The 20,212-nt window shown below is 44.2% G+C and overlaps 1 protein-coding gene across 2 annotated transcripts in view; it reads right to left on the bottom strand.

The window, feature by feature from the left end:
- Positions 1-20,212, bottom strand: part of NBEAL1 (neurobeachin like 1) — a 916,399-nt gene that overhangs the window by 117,707 nt on the left and 778,480 nt on the right. The gene's annotated exons all lie outside the window — the stretch shown is intronic.

The following is a 20,212-nucleotide window of genomic DNA, read 5'->3' as shown; positions in this document are numbered from 1 at the left end:
GATCAGATACTATTTGACAGTCGGGCTGCCAGTCTGTTTTAGAATCCTGCTTAAAGAGGCACTTGTTCTTAACCGTTTTTAAACTGTGTTTACTAAAATTGCATTTCGTTTTTAAACTGCTTGCTATAATTTGTATTAGAAAGTGTTGGTTGGGAGTATTGCTTGCTATCAGTTAATTCCTGGACACTCACCGAGTCTCCAGGTTTTCAACCTCTCCCCGCCAACTCTCCCTGGTCCACAGCAGCTTTTCGCTGTTTGGTTGGAAGGAGGATTACCCCTTGGGTCTCCTACTTCCGTTGGGCCATTTAGCGGCCACCATCTTGGGAAGGAGACAATCTAGCCTCCTCCCTGTTCCCTGCGCTTCAGGGTATTTAACCGGGGATGCCACTAACGCGCAGCGGACACGCCCCTGGGGCGCCTAATGCAAGCCCGCCTGCGCCAGTCAGCGTCTCGGAGGCGGCCGGCGCTGTCCATGCTGCCCGTCGAACCGCAAGTATGACGCTTACTATTAGCTATGGTCGGGATACACTACTTAACCTAGGCAACCTCCTTAAGTGCCAGAATACCGCGGTAAGCACTTACAATGTAGTTATATCTCACTGCTCTCACTGCAACTGTTCTCCGGTCAGAGGTAGGGAGGATGCTTCCACAGGACAAGTTCAGAGTATAAAGACAACTAGCTCATGAAGACATGGGAAGCATCCTAAAGCTATACTGCTTAACCCCTTCGATGCTGGTGACGGAACCATTCCGTCATCAGTCACGGTTGAGCTGTGCTGATGACGGAATGGTTCCGTCACAACCACACCTTGTTCTGCATTGTCCAGCACAGGGGAGGAATTCAATCAGCAGCCAAGGTGTTAATACTCGCTCCCTGCAAAGGCATGAGGCACAAATCTATGATGTTTTATTAGCTGGGAACCCCGACCTCATGCAGGGCCGGACTGACTACCGGGCAGTTTGGAATGCTGCCGAGCTGGGGGCAGATTTCACTGTGGTGGGGGCTGATTTTGTTCATGAAGACCTGCGTGTGCTTCAAAATAATTAACGCAAAACGAATTTCGTTTAGCACACGCAGGTCTCCATGAACGAAATCAGCCCCCAGCTCAGCAGCATTCCAAACAGCCCAGTAGCCGGCCCTGACCTCATGTTCCTTATGGAAGCATGGCTATCAGACTCCTGTAATGATACCATTGCATCTGCTTTTCCGGCAGGCTATAAAATTATGAGGAAAGACCATCAGGAAGGAATAGGACGGGGAGTGCCATTGTTTTCAAACAGGAACTAGAGTGCTCCTCTATTGTACTGGACCAGGTGGAAGGTGAATAGTATCTGGGGTTCCGCTGCACTCTTTCACTGCACCAATGCATTGCGGGGATGCTAATTTATAGACCACCGGGCGTATCTCAAAACTTCTTCAACTCTCTACAGGAATGCATTACACCGCTTGCCCTACGATATAAGCACCTTCTCATCCTGGGGACCTGAACTTACATTTAGACAAGTCATCGGACCCCCCAGTGATGGCCCTGGACGAAATCACGGTAGCCTTTAATCTTAATCCGTTTGTCATGGCTTCTACTCATAAACTGGGACACCTTTTAGACCAAATCTTTTGCAATATGAAAATGGAGGCGGATCCTAACGTGGCCAGACCACTTCCTGGTTAACTTTCGGATACCAGTTACAGGGAAGCATGTCCCTTTAGAGGAGGAAAAGGCTGAACACAATTTCAGAGCCCTCAATAAAATATCTTTGGCTTCTCTTCAGAGGGCGCTTGACTCCTCAGTCCCCTCTCTAGTGGGCAATCCCTCAGCGGACGCTTGTACTTTAGAAGCATGGCTGAGGACTAACATCTATGCAGTCACCCCACTGATCTTTAGGTGGACCGGCTGTTCGGCGCCTTGGTTCAATGAATCCGCAAAAGCAAATGCAAAGGCCTTGAAAGAAAGCGGCGTGGGCATTATCTCTCGGAGGATATGAATATTTATCAGGCAGCTCTAAAATCACACTACAAAATGGTGAGAATTGCCAAAAGCAACTATTTGGAGAATAAAATTACAACAACCAACAACAGGGGTGAGTAATCTTTTAATATCGTAAAGTCATTTATGGCTCCTAAGGCAGTGAGCAAGGAAGCCCAGTTATCAGCAGACTGGATGAGCCAGGTGGCCCTTTCCTTCCACGAAAAGATAACTATGATCCAGCAGTCATTCTCCACAGTGGTGGAGAAGGATATCTCTTCTCCTCGCACCCAGGAAGGAAACATCATTCAACCCCTTCCCACCCGGCACTCTCACAATGGCCACCACTGTTACAGATCCCGGCCATTGAACTTGAGGACTCACTTACATATCTAATGGGCCTCAAGTCGGGATCACCAACAGATGCGTGCCCTGCCAAACTGATACCCGCTCTAGCAGACACCTTAAACGCCCCTATCAATAAGGTAATCAACTCCTCGCTAGAAACTGGCATTGTGCCGCCACTCTGGAAGCAGGATAAGAATCTGCTACTGCGGAAAAAAACAAATGCGGACCCCAAGGTTCCTACAAACTACAGACCCATTTCACTCCTCCAGGCCTTCTCCAAAGTATTGGAGAACCATGTTAACAAAGTACTTATGGAATATGCGGAGAATCACAATCTCCTGCACCCCACGCAATCTGGCTATAGGACCAACTGCAGCACACAGACAGCCCAGTTGGAGGTGACGGAACATCTCAAAGACAAGCTGGATGATGGGGGATAACATCCTTTTTGGAGCATAAAGAACAGGTTTTCTGGGCTCTCCCATTTTCAGCCTCTATGCTCAGCACGCAGGTTGGAGTCCCGCAAGGCTCCTAACTAAGTCCAACTCTTTTTAATGTATACATGTCATCCCTAGCTTCCCTGGCAGAGGCAGAGGGTGCCAAAATAATGTGTTATGCTGATGATACGCAGCTGATTTTTACTTGCGCCAAAGACACAGACTTCAATGGGGGTGCAGTTAGATCTTGCCTCACAAGGGTTTTAGCTGGCTGAAGGAAAATCAACTCAAGTGCAATCTGATAAAACCGAGATTGTCTTCTTCAGTCAGTCCACTGTGAACATCTGGAGCCAATGGTGGCCCGCAGAATTCTCCCCTCCCAGTGCTGCCCAATCTACAGTCAAAAACATGGGTATCTACATCGATAATGAGCTCTTGACGCGGTCCCAGGTTCAGGCCCTAATGGGTACCTTTTTTGGCCTACTGAGGATGTTGAAGAAATTCCTTCCGCTTCTCCCTTCAGATTCCAGGAAGATAGTGGAGCAGGAGCTGGTAACGTCTAGATTGGAGTATGCCAATGCCCTCTACCTGTGTTTACCGGAATACCTTCTTCAGCGCCTTCAGGTAGTGCAAAATTCAGACCGAAACCCAGATCGCATATGTCCTTCATCTTAAGTTTTTACACTGGCTTCCAGTAAGGGAGTGGATACATTTCAAGGCCATGGCAATTTTCTACAAAGCCTTCCATGGCTTTGGCGCAGACTACCTTAGAAAGCGAGCTAGCCGCTACAAACCTACGGGAGCACTCAGGTCATCCTTTGCCGATTTGGCCTGCATCCCCAAAACACGCGTGGCGCGAAGAGTTGGGAGATCATTTGGCTTCCTAGGAGCCCAAGCATGGAACAAACTGCCGGTAGCACTGAGAGCATCATTAGATCTTACCCACTTCAAGAAATGACTGAAAACATGGATTTTTAAGGGCTAAGCCTCTAGTACGGCAGTCATATGTGAACTGTTAACACTGGGACACTCCTGCTGGAGTAGCTGCGCGCTTTATAAGTACCGATCATTCATTAAGCTGCTGGAGACTGGGTTTTCAAATATGTTGCACAATCCCTTGTGTGCAAAAAATTCTAAAAAGCAACACCCTCCATAATAGATATGCAACGTGCTACCATGCATTTCTCAAGATTTAAAAATTAGGTCATCCTAATTAATAAGTTGAAAGACACCTGCTAGGGGGCATGGAAAGTAGGGTCAGTCAAGTTCCATTCCCCTTCGGTGTAAGTATACTTCTATAGTGATCTGAAATTCACTCTAGGACTCTAAGCTCTTGACTAAAGCCTTGCAATGGAGCAGCATGCTTTCATTAACTATCCTCAATTAAAATATCTCCATATATGGATCAGAAGCGAAAGAAAAAAGGTTTGAGATACAAGATTGTTTTAAAACTATTTTGTAATTTTCAAATAAAAAAAAGGAAAATGCTACTTACCAGTATGCATCTGTTCTTGGCATGTAGGGCTGCAGAACCACACACTATAGCATTAGATCACCATCTGGTGGTGGGCCCGGATGATTAAACTTTGTTGTTGTCTTGGAAGAGTCTTTGTCTGCACATGGGCATCAACTCCATCCTCAGATTGTTTTCGCCACTGGGCAAATGATGGAGTTTGTATGAATACAGATAAAGATGACCATGTGTTGTGTACCTAAATAAGATAGTACTGGAACAGATACAGGTAGCCGGGGAGGCGGGTGGGCATGTGTGGTTCTGCAGCCCTACATGCCAAGAACAGATGCATACTGGTAAGTAGCATTTTCCGTTCGAGGCATATGGGCTGCAGACCACACACTATGGCATAGATTGCACAGCAGTTTCTCCCTTAGCGGCGACCACCCGCATCTTTTGCAGTAGTTTGAAATAATGTCTTGAGTACAGCCTGGCCCACACTTGCTTGTTGTTTTGCCTGCAGATCTACACAGTAGTGTTTTGTAAATGTGTGCAGAGCAGACCATGTAGCTGCTTTACAGATGTCATCTAATGGTATATTTCCTAGGAATGCCATATTTGCTCCTAACTTACGGGTAGACTGAGCCCTAGGAGGAATGGATAGAGTGCGTTTTGCTTTCTGGTAACAAATCTGAATGCAATTAATCCATCTTGCAATGTCTGATTTAGAAATAGGATTGCCCTTATGTGGGGGTGAAAAGGACACAAACAATTGTTCACTTTTACGAAATGGCTTTGTCCTATCAATGTAGTAGAGAAGTGCTCTTTTTACATCTAATGTATGTAGAGCTCTTTCTGCAACCGTTTGCGGTTGGCGAAAAAATACTGGCAACTCAATCAATTGGTTGAGGTGGAACGGTGAAATGACCTTTGGCAGAAACTTTGGATTTGTTTTAAGAACCAGTTTATTGTGATGAAATTGTATAAATGGATCTTGAATTGTCAATGCCTGAATCTCACTTACTCTCCTCAGTGAGGTAATTGCCACTAGAAAAGCAACTTTCCATGTAAGGAACTGTAATTCACACTTATGTAATGGTTCAAAATGTGGACCCATAAGTCTGGTGAGAACAATATTTAAATTCCATACTGGAGAGGGTGGGATTCTGGGAGGAATTATTCTTTTGAGTCCTTCCATAAACGCTCTGATTACAGGTACTCTAAACAATGACAAATGTCTGTTTTGGAGATGTGCTGCTATAGCAGCGAGATGTAACCTGATTGAAGAGTACGCTAAGTTAGATCTTTGCAGATGTAACAGATAGCATATGATGTTTTATATGGAAACATCTAATGGGTTGACGTTATGTGTGCAATACACAACAGACCTTTTCCACTTTGCTGCATAGCATGCTTTAGTGGTAGGACGTCTTGCTTCTTTAATGACATTCATGCAATCAGGGGGTAAATTTAGATATCTGAATTCTAAGACCTCAGGAGCCCGCTCGCTAGATTGAGCTGCATTGGGTCTGGTGCATTATCTCTCCATGGTTCTGTGTTAGTAGATGTGGGGAGAGTTTAAATTTGTGATGTGGTACTACTGAGAGGTCTAGCAGCGTGGTGTACCACGGTTGTCTTGCCCACGTTGGTGCTATGAGAATCAATGTGAGAGAATGTTGCTGTAGCTTGCGTACCACTAATGGAATTAGTGGGAGAGGTGGAAAAGCGTACGCAAATTTGTTTGACCAGTTCATCCATACCGCATTGCCTTTGGATAATGGGTGTGGGTATCTGGCAGCGAAGCTTGGACATTTAGAGTACAGATCTATCTCTGGTTGACCCCCCATTTGAAAAAATGTCTGAAGAACTTGAGGATGAAGTTCCCATTTGTGTATCTGTTGTCTCTGACGACTTAACAGATCTGCCACTTGATTGTGAACTCCTGGTAGATGTTCTGCTAGAAGGAAAATGTTTTGAGGAATAGCCCACCTCCATATGCTCTGCGCCAGCAGGGAGAGCTGTAGGGAGTGTGTCCCTCCTTGCTTTCGAATGTAGTACATTGCTGTCATATTGTCCGTCCGGACTAGTACAGCTTTGTTTGACAGGTAATGTTGAAACGATTTTAGAGCTAGAAACTCCAGATGATTTATGTGGAGTAATTTTTGTTGCAGTGTCCATGTATCTTGTACTGTGTGTCTCTGTAAATGTGCTCCCCATCCTTTGAGAGATGCGTCTGTAGTTAGTATCATTTGTGGAACAGGCTCTATTAACGGCCAGCCCTTGAAAAGGTTTTTGGAGTTCCACCATTGCAGAGAGCGGTATGTCCGGTCGTCTACCACCACCAGATCTGTTATTTGTTCCTGGGCCTGATTCCATGACTTGCTAAGCATTCTTGTATGGGGCGCATTTGTAGTCTTGCGTATGGTACTAAGAAAATGCAAGATGCCATCATTCCTATTAGTTGCATGAACCCTCGAGCCTGTAGTGAGTGTTGTGGCTGGAATCTTTTGATGAGATTGTGCATATTTGTAATTCTTGTTGGGTTATGCTATCGCCGTGGAAGTATCTATTGTGGCACCTAGATACTGTTGAGAGAGGGACGGTTGGAGATGTGACTTCTTTTGATTTACCTTAAACCCTAATTTGTACAGCAGACAGATCGTCTGATGCGTGTGTTGCACACATTGGTTGTATGATTTTGATCTTATTAACCAGTCGTACAGATATGGGAAGACATGAATGTTGTCCCTTCTTAAGTGTGCAGCTACTACTGCTAGACATTTTGTGAACACTCGAGGTGCTGCAGTTACTCCGAAAGGGAGTACTTTGAATTAGTAGTGTTGGCCTTCTAGTACAAACCGTAAGTACTTTCTGTGAGATTGATGAATGGGAATGTGAAAGTAGGCATCCTTGAGGTCTAGTGTGGCAAGGAAGTCGCCTTTCTTTAGCAACAGTAGAACCTGTTGTAGTGTGACCTATGAAAGTAGTCTGATTGTATGTACAGGTTTAGGGGTCTTAGATCTAGAATAGGTCTGAGGGACCCGTCCTGTTTGGGTATGAGAAAATAAAAAGAGTAAACCCTGTGTTTAGATGCTGTTTAGGGACTGGTTCTATTGCATTCTTTTGCAGTAGAGATTCCACCTCTTGTCTTAATAGTATGAGATGTTCCTGTGACATGGGACGCTGTCTGGGTGGTATTGTTGGAGGAGTGGAAGTGAGCTCCAGGCAATAACCTGACTGAATTATTTGTCTCACCCACCTGTCTGTGGTGATGGAGTTCCAGACAGGTAGGAACTGTTGTAATCTCCCCTCGACAGGAGTGGAATGGTCTAGGGGGATGGGAGGGAAGTCACTTATTGGGGGTAGAGGCGTTACGATTGTTGTTGCCTCTACCTCTGCCCTTATTGTTGTTTCCTCAATACCCTCCTCTATAATATCCCTTACTGGGTGAGGTTTGGTTGGGCGCTTTGTAAGAAGAGGAGGTGTTATTAGTTTGGAATCTTTAGAGGTGCCCCTATATGAGGAACGACGAAAGGATGGTCTATGGGTTTGCGTTTGTGAGGCTCCCATTGATTTTGCCGTATCAGTATCTTTTTTCATCTATTCTAGTGCACTGTCCACTGCTGGGCCGAAAAGATGCTGTTAGTCAAATGATTGGTTTAATATACTGGCTTGTACTTCTGGTTTGAACCCAGAGATGCGTAACCATGCATATCTGCGCAACAGTACCCCTGTATTTACTGATCTAGATGCTGTGTCTGCAGTGTCTAGTGCGCATCTTACGGAGGTATTTGTTATAATCTTGCCTTCCAGTATTAGGTCAGAAGCCCTAGTCTTATATTGTTCTGGCAAGTGTTGCATGAGTGACTCTAACTCATCATAATGAGCTCTGTCATATCTCGCTAACAGACCTTGAGTGTTAGCAATCCTCCATATATTGGCTGCTTGTGAGATGGTGCGTTTTCCTGAAGCATCTAAAAGCTTAGACTCTTTATCAGGTGGAGCATTCCCTGTTGTCTGCGAGTTAGCTCTCTTTCTCGCATTTGACACTACCATTGAGTCTAGTGGCAACTGACCTTTAATATATGCTAGGTCAGTTGGAGCTGCTTTGTACTTCTTTTCTAGCCTAGGGTTAATTACCCTGGCTCTGACTGGGTCTTTAAATATTTCTGGTGCGTGCCTAACCACTACGTTAAGTATTGGCAAAGTGGTAGTGGTTTTATGTGAAGATAACAGTGTGTCCATTAGAAAGTCTTCTTCTATTGGATCTGTATTTAAGTCTACTCCATGGAAAGTGGCTGCTCTATGAATGAGCTGTGTGAACCCAATGGTGTCATCAGGGGGAGATGGCCTAGACGGGTATGCCTCGTCTTGTGGTAGATCTGGTGCATCTGGTGCATTATAGTCTTCCCATGGGTCACCTGATGGCCCAGCCATATCATCTGGATCATTAATAACATCCATTTGATGTTCACTCTCTACCTCTTTTGAGTAGGTATCCCCATAGTCCTCATGTTGTGGTATAAAGCTATGTGTACTGGCTGGAGAATGTACAGGAGAGATATCTACTGGCATTTCTACTTCTGGTGAATTAATTCTTATAGGGGAAGTTTGAACATTCTTTTTAAGAGGAACTGGCGGTGGTTTAGGATAGTTCATTTTCCTCTTTTCAGGCACTGTGTATACATGTCCATTCTTTGGATGAATTTTAAAACTTTTTTGCCTTGCATCAGGCTGGAAAAGCTCTTCTATTGGCAAGTCCTTTTTCGGCGCCGATTTATCTGTTTTGGGGCCGAAAGTTTTGGACTTTACAGTGTCTATTGTCTTTGGAACGGTTCTTAGTTTCAGTTCCGAAGGCTTTTCTTGTCTTTTCTTTGGATCTGTGCTTTTTGGATCCGAAGTGTTTGTTCCCATGTGTCTAGATTCGTCTGCCTCTGGAGCCGAAACATGCTTCGATATCGGAACTGTTTTCGGGTCTGCTTTTTTCAGAACCGGAGTCGTTTTCGGTTCGGTAACTTTGGGAACCTCTTTCGGCGCCAAACTTCATTTTGGCTCGCCTATTTTCGGTACCGAGGGATGTTTCGGCACCGGTGTTGACTTTGGCTTTAGTACCTTCTGCTTTTCATGACCAACAGACTGACTTGAGCCCGAGTCGACTGAAGGCTTTTTAGTACTCTTCGCTGCTGAGCCTGAAGGCGGGGCGTTGGAAGGTTTTGCTTAGTGTGCACCTGGAACCGAAGGTGGAGGTGGAACCGAAGCCTGTCCCGATATGGTGGGGTGAACAGGGTCGACGCTCTTACTCACGACCTGTTGACCAGCTGGAAGAAGATCGTAATCCTCGGATCGATCCTCGTCTCCGGAAGCTGAATCATCCGCTTCGGAAGAGACGTCTACTTGCTGTTCTGCGACGTCTTCTTGCTGTTCTTCGGCGTGTCTACCTCGATCGTCGCCTCGTCGATGTTGAGGTCTGGTGTCGACAATGATGACTGCTCCATAGCTCTTCAAGCTAGACGGTCCCTGATGGTTTACTTGGACCGGAATGAAGCGCAGGCCTCACAGTCTCGACTCTCGTGCTCTGGAGACAAGCACAGGTTGCAAACCTAATGAAGGTCAGTGTGGGGAAATTTGTGTCCACACTGAGGACACTTCTTGAAGGGTGTTCTTTCCATGAGCCAAAGGTCCAATGGCGCAGTTGAGCCTGACGGCCTCGACGAACGCTGGAATCGAGAAGTGTATCCTTTCTTCGACGCGGGTAACCGGAATCAGTGTCGAAGACGATGCCAATGTTGTAGATTGAATTATGGGTTCGAAAAGAGATCGTAACGGGACCGAACGATGAACAAATCCAAGCCCGATGGCAAAAAAAAACAATCTGAGGATGGAGTCGATGCCCATGCGCACTACGATCTAAGGGAGGAGTCACCCAACAGACAAAGACTCTTCCAAGACAACAACAAAGTGTAATCATCTGGGCCCACCACCAGATGGTGATCTAATGCTATAGTGTGTGGTCTGCAGCCCATATGCCTGGACCATATATTTTCCTTACACCGTTATATTAAAAGATAAATAACGTAAAGCTAATGTTTACTTTGCATACTGATTTTCTGCGTTATTTGGAGAAATGTTTCTCTTTGTTTTGAACTTTCTTAATCGCACACGTTTGCAAAGATTTTCACTGTTTATGATCAGTAATGATGATTTGGCAGTAGGGAACAGTCATGAATATATGCATAAAATAGAACAATGCTACCAATATCAAGGTTACAGTTGTGAAGAATTAAAGCTAGCTTTGCTCTTCACAGCTCAATGTAACTGAAGGATAATGTTACTTACCCAGTAAGCATCTGTTCTTGGCGTGTAGAGCTGAAGACTCACATGCTTTGCATACTCCTGCCATCTAGTGATGAACCTGGATGTTGGCAAGTTGATTTTCTTTGAAGAAGTCTTTCCAGTCACGAGGAAGGTGACTCCTCCTTTCGGTGATAGTTGCCATGGGCATCAACTCCATTGTTAGATTGTTTTCCCGCAGAGGGTGAGAATGGCGTTAATAAATGAAGAATAGAGATGTATGTCCATGCGTATTTATGCAAAGTAAGAAATCTGCAACAGGTATAGGTACCCGGGGAGGTGGGTGGGCGCATGTGAATCTACAGCTCCACATGCCAAGAACAGATGCTTACTGGGTAAGTAACATTATCCGTTCGAGGCATGTGAGCTGTAGATCACATGCTGTAGTGTAGTTCCTATATGCCTTATAGGCTCTGCGCATTGGAATAATATACACTACAGATTTGACATAAGACTGAGGTCAGTACTCTATCGAGTACATTAAACGTAATTACTTGTGTGAGCCAGCTAACTCAGAGGTCACTAGAAACTTCTCAAATGAACAAGAAGGGATTAGTCTATGACAACCGCATAAACACGACAACTTCCTTTCCCTTAGAATCGGAACAGTTCTTCTCAGAATCGTGGTAACAATAGATAACAGTTTCATTCAGTCAATCGTGCATGCTTCGTTTCTACAGAGTTACACAGAAATAGGTAGACGGGCGTTTCAATAAAAAGGGTTTATTTAACAGTCTTATTTCTCGTGCTAGAGATATGAGTTGCTACAATCATAAGACAAAATGCGAAATATAATACGTACAGCGTCAGCAGTAAGATAAAATAATACTGCAAAAGCATAGTTTGTAGCTATGACATATATTCATATTCTAAGTAGTACGATGTAAGAAGTAGGTGCTGTTTACTAAAGTATAGCTAGCTATAGTTTAGTTTTGCCAAAACTTGCCATGAGTCCCTCTAGGTTCTAGTCTACTCCATCCCTTAGAAGGAGAGAGGTTGGAATCTCTTTCCGTGTCTCAATCTCTAACACCCCCCGCAAGGGGAGTTAGAAATACTGGAGCTGGATTCTCTGCGAGGAGGATGACAACGTCTGGTCAGTGCGTCAGGTGGGAACTCAAATTCCTTCCGAACTTGCCGTGGCGAGCCACGAGCTGTGTGCTGTGTGCTGTGCAAGTATGCAGCCGAACCGTGGTTTGCCATGGCATGTGAAGGTATATTTATACCTTGAAGGTGTTTAGGAATTCCAGTATTGACGTAAAAGTCGGGCAGAGGAACGTCATGAATGAACACCTAAGGAATAGATGTTCATTCATAATAAATAAGTTCTTAGAGAAATCAATAATCCAAGCAAGGGGAAGTCCTAAAGGCTTAAGAGTCTGGTTTTCCAAGAACTTGTTGTGATGTGGATGGACGGATGCAGGTGACCATGCATGGATAATACCTAAATAAAGGTTGAATTTCAATGCCTAAATAAGGGCAATGTGAATTGTGCCTATATAAGGGCATAAATCGGGAAACCTATATGCGGTATCTAAATCGACACATAACAATGCTTTGCATAGACTGTACAGCAGTAAACTCCCAAAGCGGGGGGCTAATCTGTAGCTGTTCCAGTTGTTTGAAAAAGTGTTATAAGTACTGCCTGGCCTACATTAGCTTGTTGCCATGTGTGCGGTGTTGCTGCCTTACAGATGTCAGCTAGGGGAATATTCCCTAAGAAGTCCATAGTAACCCCTATTTTGTGGGTGGAATGCGCTCTAGGGGGTACTGTCAAGGTTCTTTTCACTTTCACGTAACATGTTTGGATACATTCCACGATCCATCTTGCAATGCCCGATTTAGAAATGGGATTGCCTATGTGTGGTGGTGAAAAAGCAACACAGAGCTGTTTTGTCATACAAAAATCTTTTGTTCCTTCGACATAATACAGTACAGCTCTTCTAACATCTAGTGTGTGTAGAGCTCATTCTTCTACAGAATCAGGTTGAGGAAAGAACACGGGTAACTCAACTGATTGATTGATGTGAAAAGCAGAAACCACTTTAGGAAGAAATTCGGGATTGGTTCGAAGAACCACTTTGTCTTTGTGAAGGTGAAAGAAAGGCTATTGTATAGTTAGTGGCTGGCGTTCATCCCCTCTCCTTAAGGAAGTGATTGCAATAAGAAAAGCAACCTTCAATGAGAGAAACTGTAGTTGACACTTGTGCATTGGTTCAAAAGGTGGACCAATTAGCCTCGTAAGGACTAAGTTCAAGTTCCATACTGTTGTAGGTGGAGCTCTTGGTGGAATTATTCTTTTTATTCCTTCCATAAAGGCTGTAATTACTGGTACTCTGAATAGAGATAAGTGTTGTCTGTTTCGTAAGTATGCAGCTACTGCTGCTAAATGCAATTGAATGGATGTGTAGGCTAATCCAGATTTCTGTAAGTGTAAGAGAAAACAGGTGATGGTTTGCACTGAAGCATCAATAGGATAGATATTGTTATTGTTACAGTATATAACAAATCTTTTCCACTTTACTGCATAAAATGCCCTAGTAGTAGGTTTCCTAACCTCCTTTAGGATATTCACCAGTCTGGTGGTAATTGTAAATAACCAAACTCTATGACTTCAGGAGCCAAATCTCTAGGTTGAGTTCCTTGGAATTTGGATGCGTGATTTATCCATGGCTCTGAGTAAGGAGACTGGAGTTGAGATGCAGCTTTTGGTGTGGAACTACTGAGTTCGAGCATGGTGGTGGACCAAGTTTGATGTGCCCATGTGGAAACTATAAAGATGAGTTCGAGGGATTATTGTCTGAGCTTTCCAACTGCCAGTGGAATGAGTGGCAGAGGTGGAAAAGCATAGGCAAATATCCCTGACCAGTTCATCCATATGGCATTGCCTATAGAGAGCGGGTGTGGGAACCTGGAGGCGAAGCTTTGGTACTTTGCGTTTTGAGCTCAGGCGAACAGGTCTATGTGAGGAAATCCCCATTTCTGAAAGTAAGGAAGAAGAATCTGGGGATGAAGTTCCCATTCGTGGATTTGCTGTCTCGGTTTGCTAAGAAGGTCTGCAATTTGATTGTTTACTCCTGGAAGATGTTTTGCTAGGAGATACATTTTTTGATGTATGGCCCATTTCCAAATGGCATGTGCTAGGCGTGACAGTTGGAGAGAGCATGTCCTCCCCTGTTTTTGTATATAGTACATAGCTATCATGTTGTCTGTGTGGACTAGGACAGTTTTGTCTATTAGGTGAGTTTGAAAGACTTTGAGCGCTAGAAACGCTAGTAGCTCTAGGTGATGTATATGGAGGCTCTTGTACTTTAGACTCCATAACCCTTGAATTGTGTGACTTTGTAGGTGAGCGCCTCACCCTGTGAGCGATGCATCTGCAGCTAGCACTGCCTGTGGAACAGGGTTGAGAAAGTGCCTCACTTTGGATAAATGTTGTGGGTTATACCACTGCAGAGAGCGATGGGTGCGGCCATCTGCCAACACTAGATCGGTAAACGGACCCTGTGAATGGTTCCACTGACTTGCTAGGCATTCCTGAAGGGGACACGTGTAGGGCCGAACTGGGAGCCGAAATCAGCCCGGGCAAACTGCCCTGTGCCCCCCCCAAACTCCTCCCGGGCAAGCAGAGGGATGCGCCCGAGCTGTTTGTTACAGGGGGCGATACTGCCAGCCCCCAGTAACAAAAACGCTTCCCCAGGGGGCCCAAAACCAGCCCCCACCCTGCCAGCCCACAATGGAAATGCCAGTCCGGCCCTGCACATTTGAAGTCTTGCGTGGGGAACAATATAATGCAAGAATCCATCATCCCTAGCAGTTGCATGAATACGTTTGCTGGTAATGATTGGTTGGGCTGAAATTGAGTGAGAAGGGACTGAATACTGTGAATTCTGGCTGTATTGGGAGAGGCTAGAGCTTTCTGAGCATCTATTGTGGCTCCCAGATAAGCATGTGTGTTGAAAGGCTGTAGATGAGTCTTCCACGCATTTACTGTATACCCTAGTTGGTGAAGTAAGTAAATAGCGGTTTGCGTGTGTTGGAGACGCTTTTGATAAGTGTTGGCTTTGATGAGCCAGTTGTCCAGGTATGGGAAGAAATGGATGTGTTGTCTTTTCAGATGTGCTGAGACTACTGCCAGACATTTGGTAAATACCCTGGGAGCACTGGTGACTCCAAACAGTAGTACTGTGAATTGATAATGATGACCTGCTATCATAACTCTGAGGAATTTGCAAAGAGCGGGACGAATTGGAATTTGGAAATATGCGTCTTAAGTCTAGAGTATATATAGACGATATCATCATGATTTGGGAAGGGGGACAGTCAGAACTAACTGAATTCCATACATGGCTTAACGCAAGGTCCACAGACATACAGTTCACTATGGAGTCTAGTTCCTCTACCATAAACTTCTTGGATGTATCCATCTATGTACAAGAAGAGAAGCTATGTACCACACTCTACAGAAAACCAGCGGAAAGAAACTCCCTTTTGCAGTATTCCAGCCACCACCCCAGGGCGCTACGGGACAACTTGCCCTTTGGGCAATTTTTGCGCATAAGACGGAATTGTTCAATGAAAGAGCACTATATGGACAAGTCAGAAGAGCTAATTAAACAAGTTTAAACGAGCAAGAAAACAAGCATGGTTTAGCCCCCGGGAATCCCTCTTACAAGGAAGCAGACGTGAAGAACCTGAATCAGACCGCCTAATTTGTGTGACGACGTTCTCGACAAAAAGTAATGTGATCAAAAAAGTCATAAATAAGCATTGGAATTTGATCAGTGACGATGTTGGAATAAGAAATCCACTGATGCATTTGTTCAAAAAAGCTAAAAATATTCGAGAGCATGTGGTCTGTTCTTACCTAGAGACACCAGCACCGCCATCACTAACATCGATGTGGAATCTGCTACCCATTGTTGGACACCACAGATGTGGTAATTGCAAAGCCTGTGACTACACCCTTCAAACGAAGGAGTTTGTCTATAAACATCATAGAATTGTTCTCAAACATTACACAATCTGCAATACCATGGATGTCATCTATTGTATCATATGCCCCTGCCAGATGATATATGTAGGCCAAACACAACAGAAAGTAAAATCAAGAATTCTACAGCACTGCAGTCGCATTAGATGTGAAAAAGTGGGCGCCCCCCTGGTGGACCATTTCAAAACACTAAGACATGGACCAGAGGATCTTAAATGGATCTTCTTGGAGAAAGTCAATCTCGGACCAGGAGGTGGGAACAGCTGCTCTTTACTGAATCTGCGAGAAATGAAATGGATAACCCTTTTCAATTCCATTAATGAGGGACTGAATGAATTAGAGAGCAGTTTCATACAGATGGCAACAATCTAATGTACAAGTTAACCTCCACATAAGTCAATTCCAGGAGTCTCCAACTTCTCGATCGGTAACCCAATTCACGAAATGAGAGTCATTCCCTAAGATTCGATAGCGTGCTAGGAGCAGTTTTGATTACTTTATGGACCACTATAACACCCTGTGAGGTAGTTACGTGGTCTCTGTCAAGGAGCAATACCTGATGGGTTTTTGTGAATTAATGTATGGTGTTCATCAAACGTTGTTTCATTAGGGTGAAGATCTATGCAATCTAAAGGAGCCTTTTGAACACGGATATATATGTTGCTTAAAGTGCTTTTGCGTCTCACTTTAGACCACTCTAATACCCTGCGACGGCATTTACGTGGCCCATTCAGAGACACTGTTGGGGTCCCAGCTGACTTACCGATCAGAGCAATCCGTAATTTGAAAACAGACCGGAATCTGAAAAATAAAATAAAATATGTGTTTGTAGACTTTTACCAGTACTTAGGCTAAAGTGAGATACGTATCCTTGACCATATGTAAATTAGAGAGTCTCAAGCACTCGATACTGATACTGTTAAATCCAATATAAATCCTTCCAAATCCTTTTTATGTTAATCATAGGATGTTTTGGTGCACTTAATTTAATTTTATTCCACAATAAAGATACCTTATGTCCAAACACCTAAACCTACAACATAAGTATAATATACGATCCGTCCCAGTAACCACGGCAACCAGCGTAGTCGCTCTACCATTGCCTTTGCGGTCACGTGGTGCGGAAGTGTTTGTCTTCCGTTTTCAACGTACGCGAGCTTGACACTGCCGGAGTGACTGCAGAAAGTGTAGGAGGATGCCGGGGATGAGGATTTTTGACCCGTTTTCCCCAGGTAGGAATGGGCGATGCTCTGCACGCTTCCCCCTTGTATCTAATAAGAAATTTTGGCCCTTCTTGATCATGGAGTCAGCTAGCTTAATTCCATTCCGTTTCCCCCTCTTTGCAGTGACCAAGTCAGAATAGAACTAGGACCCTGGCCTAGATCGGGACGCCAACCAACAGGTAATAGCAGTGGCTGTTACGTGCGGTCTTTTTAATTTTAAATTTATAATGCGTGAGCCTTAATCTAACTACGGCCCACCTCCATTCTATTCCCTTTAGATACAAACATTAAAGAGGACCCCCTGCCTTGTACAAGGTAAACTCACTCAGCCAGTGACGTGATAATGCTAGTTTAACCACGCATTAGTGATAATCCTAAAACCATGTATATATATATTTTTTAGGAACGTGTTTTCAAAAACGTGATTCTCTAACACCATTTTTGGACTGCTCCAGCATCCAGACATAAGGTAACCCCAAAATACTGACACCAGTGTTTATGTAATGCCTTTCAATTAGGGAGAATGTGCAATTTACCACGCACCCCAAGCAGTATTCATAAAGAATGCTCGATATTGGTCTAATACCTTTGCAATCCAAGTATTTCTCAATAACTGTCCAATAAGGAGAATACCTAACAACCACACAATGAGGCAACGTGATAATCGATTTCTGTAGAGACTCCTCTTATTTGACTAATTAGTTCTGTTACCTTTTCTGGTGTAGAGACCACCTAGACAGTTTGGCCATATTAGACAGAATAATTTTGTTACCAATTTCTGTTTTAGAGGTCACAATAGACAGAAACAAGCTCGAAGCCCCTCTGCCTTATGGTCTAACTGGACCTGAGTTTAGGGTCTACACTAACGTATGATGCCAATTGATGTACCTCTGTGTATAGAGTTTTCATTGAGTGATTTTTTAGTAATAATTTTTTTAAAATACCTTTTCCCCATAGGATATGCCCACCCCCTTACCTCTGTCCTGAAGAAGACCCGCCATGTAAGTGGCAACATCCCTACAAAGAGGGTCGAAACGTTGACTACCTAACTGGAACACATAATCAGAGTGTGATTTTTAACACCTGTCTAGTATGATGTTACAAGAATGCCAACTCAATTTTGGATGTATTCCTGTATGGCTCTCTTGAGAAGCCACTTTCAATTGTTAAAAGAAATTTGCAATTGATTTGTCACTTCACCTATCCACGCCAATCCTGATCACTGCACTACCCCTCCCCTTTCCTGTACAGTGGGCACTGTAAAAATGTTATTTATATGTGTATAAGAAAAACTAAAAATGAAAAAATACAGTGAAACACGTATTGACACTATGTGAATAAACAATAGTGTGCTGCTGATATTTCTGTCAATGATTGTTTGTTACAAGATTTAAATTTATTCTTATCTGGTCAGGGACCACTCTATTTTTACCACATAATTACCCAGGTCCCCCTGACCTCTGGGTTGACCCCCATACTGTAATCCCTTAAGTCTAGAGTAGACATAAAATCGACCTGCTGTAGAAGTGGGAGCACTTGCTGAGGTGTCACCATGTGGAAATGCTCTGAAAGTATGTAGAGGTTTAGTTCTCTGAATAAGGATCAAGGAGCCGTCCTTTTTGGGGATGAGAAAGTACAGGGAGTACAGGCCTGTCCCTTGATGTTGTAACGGGGCAGGTTCTATGGCTCGTTTGGACAGGAGAGATTGGACCTCTTGCTGAAGTAGATGTAAATGTTCTGGTGACATTTTGTGAGAACGTGGTGGAATGTTTGGAGGATTGTTGATAAGCTCCAGGCAATAACCATGTCAGATAATTCCTAACACCCATTTGTCTGTGGTGATAGATTAGCTTGTTGGGGGAAGGGGAATTACGTGGTGTGGAACCCCTGCCTCGACCTTTGTTATTGTTGCCTCTGTATCGTTCTCTAAAGAAGCTCCTTGTAGAGGAAGATTGATTGTTGCCTTTGTAGGAGGTGGCAGTATTGTCTGAGGACGTGGTTTTCGATCCTCCATGGAAAAGGAGCCAGGAAAAGAGCCCCGATTAGAGGGAGACTGCAGAGCTCCCATAGACTTGGCTAAAGAGGTTAGGTAAAGGTTTTGGCTTGGTGCCAGACTTTAACCGACTCGATCACGAGCCTGAAGGCTTAACAACGTTTTTATGTGCTGAGCCAGAGGGCTGGACGTCAGAAACATCCTCTCGGTGCCGACTGGCCCGAAGGCGGGATGGGACCGAATCCTTTTGTTTCGACTGAGTTGGAGTTTGGAGTTTTGGGTCAAGGGGTGTTCGGTACTCACTGACCTTGAGGCAAGCCATCTTCCATCACAGAGTTTTTCTTGCTCTTCCTTGGCCCTCTTGCGTCGAATTCGTGCTTGGATCCTTCGCCGAAGATGTCCGGTGATTATTCAACGTTTTGACTCAGCATTTTGCGACGTTGAGCCGGACTATCACAGAGCATTTTTTTCGATCGGAACGATCTGCACGCGTTGCAGTCCTGTTCGTTGTGTTCCGGAGACAAGCACAAGTTGCACACTCCGTGCGAGTCAGTGTGCGGATACTTGGTGTGGCATCAAGGGCAGAATTTGAATAGAGTCCTTTCCATCGACTAAGCAGTGGACCGACATGGTTAGGCCTGACAGCCTTCCTGAAGAACGTCGATCGAAATTGAGGTTTTCCTCGACCAATACGATACGCGGAGCAGTGGGATACGTGTTCAAAACAATATCGAGGCGGGTAGAGTGGATTGCGCACCAAGGGGAACCTGAAGAAACGGTTTTGAAGCGCAGCACTGCAATACACGTCCAAACCAGATGGCGGAAATAACCAATCTAAAAACGAAGTCTATGCCCATGCACACTATCACCGAAAGGAGGAGTCACCTACCTCATGACTGGAAAGACTTCTTGAAAGAAACACAACTTGCAAACATCCGGACCCAACACTAGATGGCAGGAATATGCAAAGCATGTGATCTACAGCTCACATGCCTCGAACAATAATGTTGTTGGCCTGTTCTCCGCTTGATCTTGTTTATCTACTTTTGGATAGTTACTAGGTTCATTCTTATTTGCGCTCAATGTTTCAAATAATTTACTTTATTCACACATGATTATTATTAACACTGAAGTGTCTATAAATGGCTTTAACATCCATGCTGACCCGTTCCACATTCTGAAATCAAAAAAGACTGATCTACAACAAACGGATTGAAGCTTGCTGTGCTGTAGATTTACATGCTATGCATTTATCTGATATTTTTAGGCGTGCATTGAATGGGTCATGGTCAAGTTTCCCTAAACCTACAATGCACAGTGACACAGGCCCAACCTTAGATTATGTCCATATGTTTCTCATTGGAATGGGTATCTTGTGTTCTCCTTTCTGCTCCTCTCATATTACAGGGAAAGGTTCACACACGATCTACAATAACAAGCTACACACTGATTG

Source organism: Lissotriton vulgaris, chromosome 2_1, assembly GCF_964263255.1.
Source record: "Lissotriton vulgaris chromosome 2_1, aLisVul1.2, whole genome shotgun sequence".
NCBI classification, from domain to species: Eukaryota; Metazoa; Chordata; class Amphibia; order Caudata; family Salamandridae; genus Lissotriton; species Lissotriton vulgaris.
Note: the sequence above shows the minus strand (reverse complement) of the source record. Positions and strands in the feature narration are given on the sequence as shown.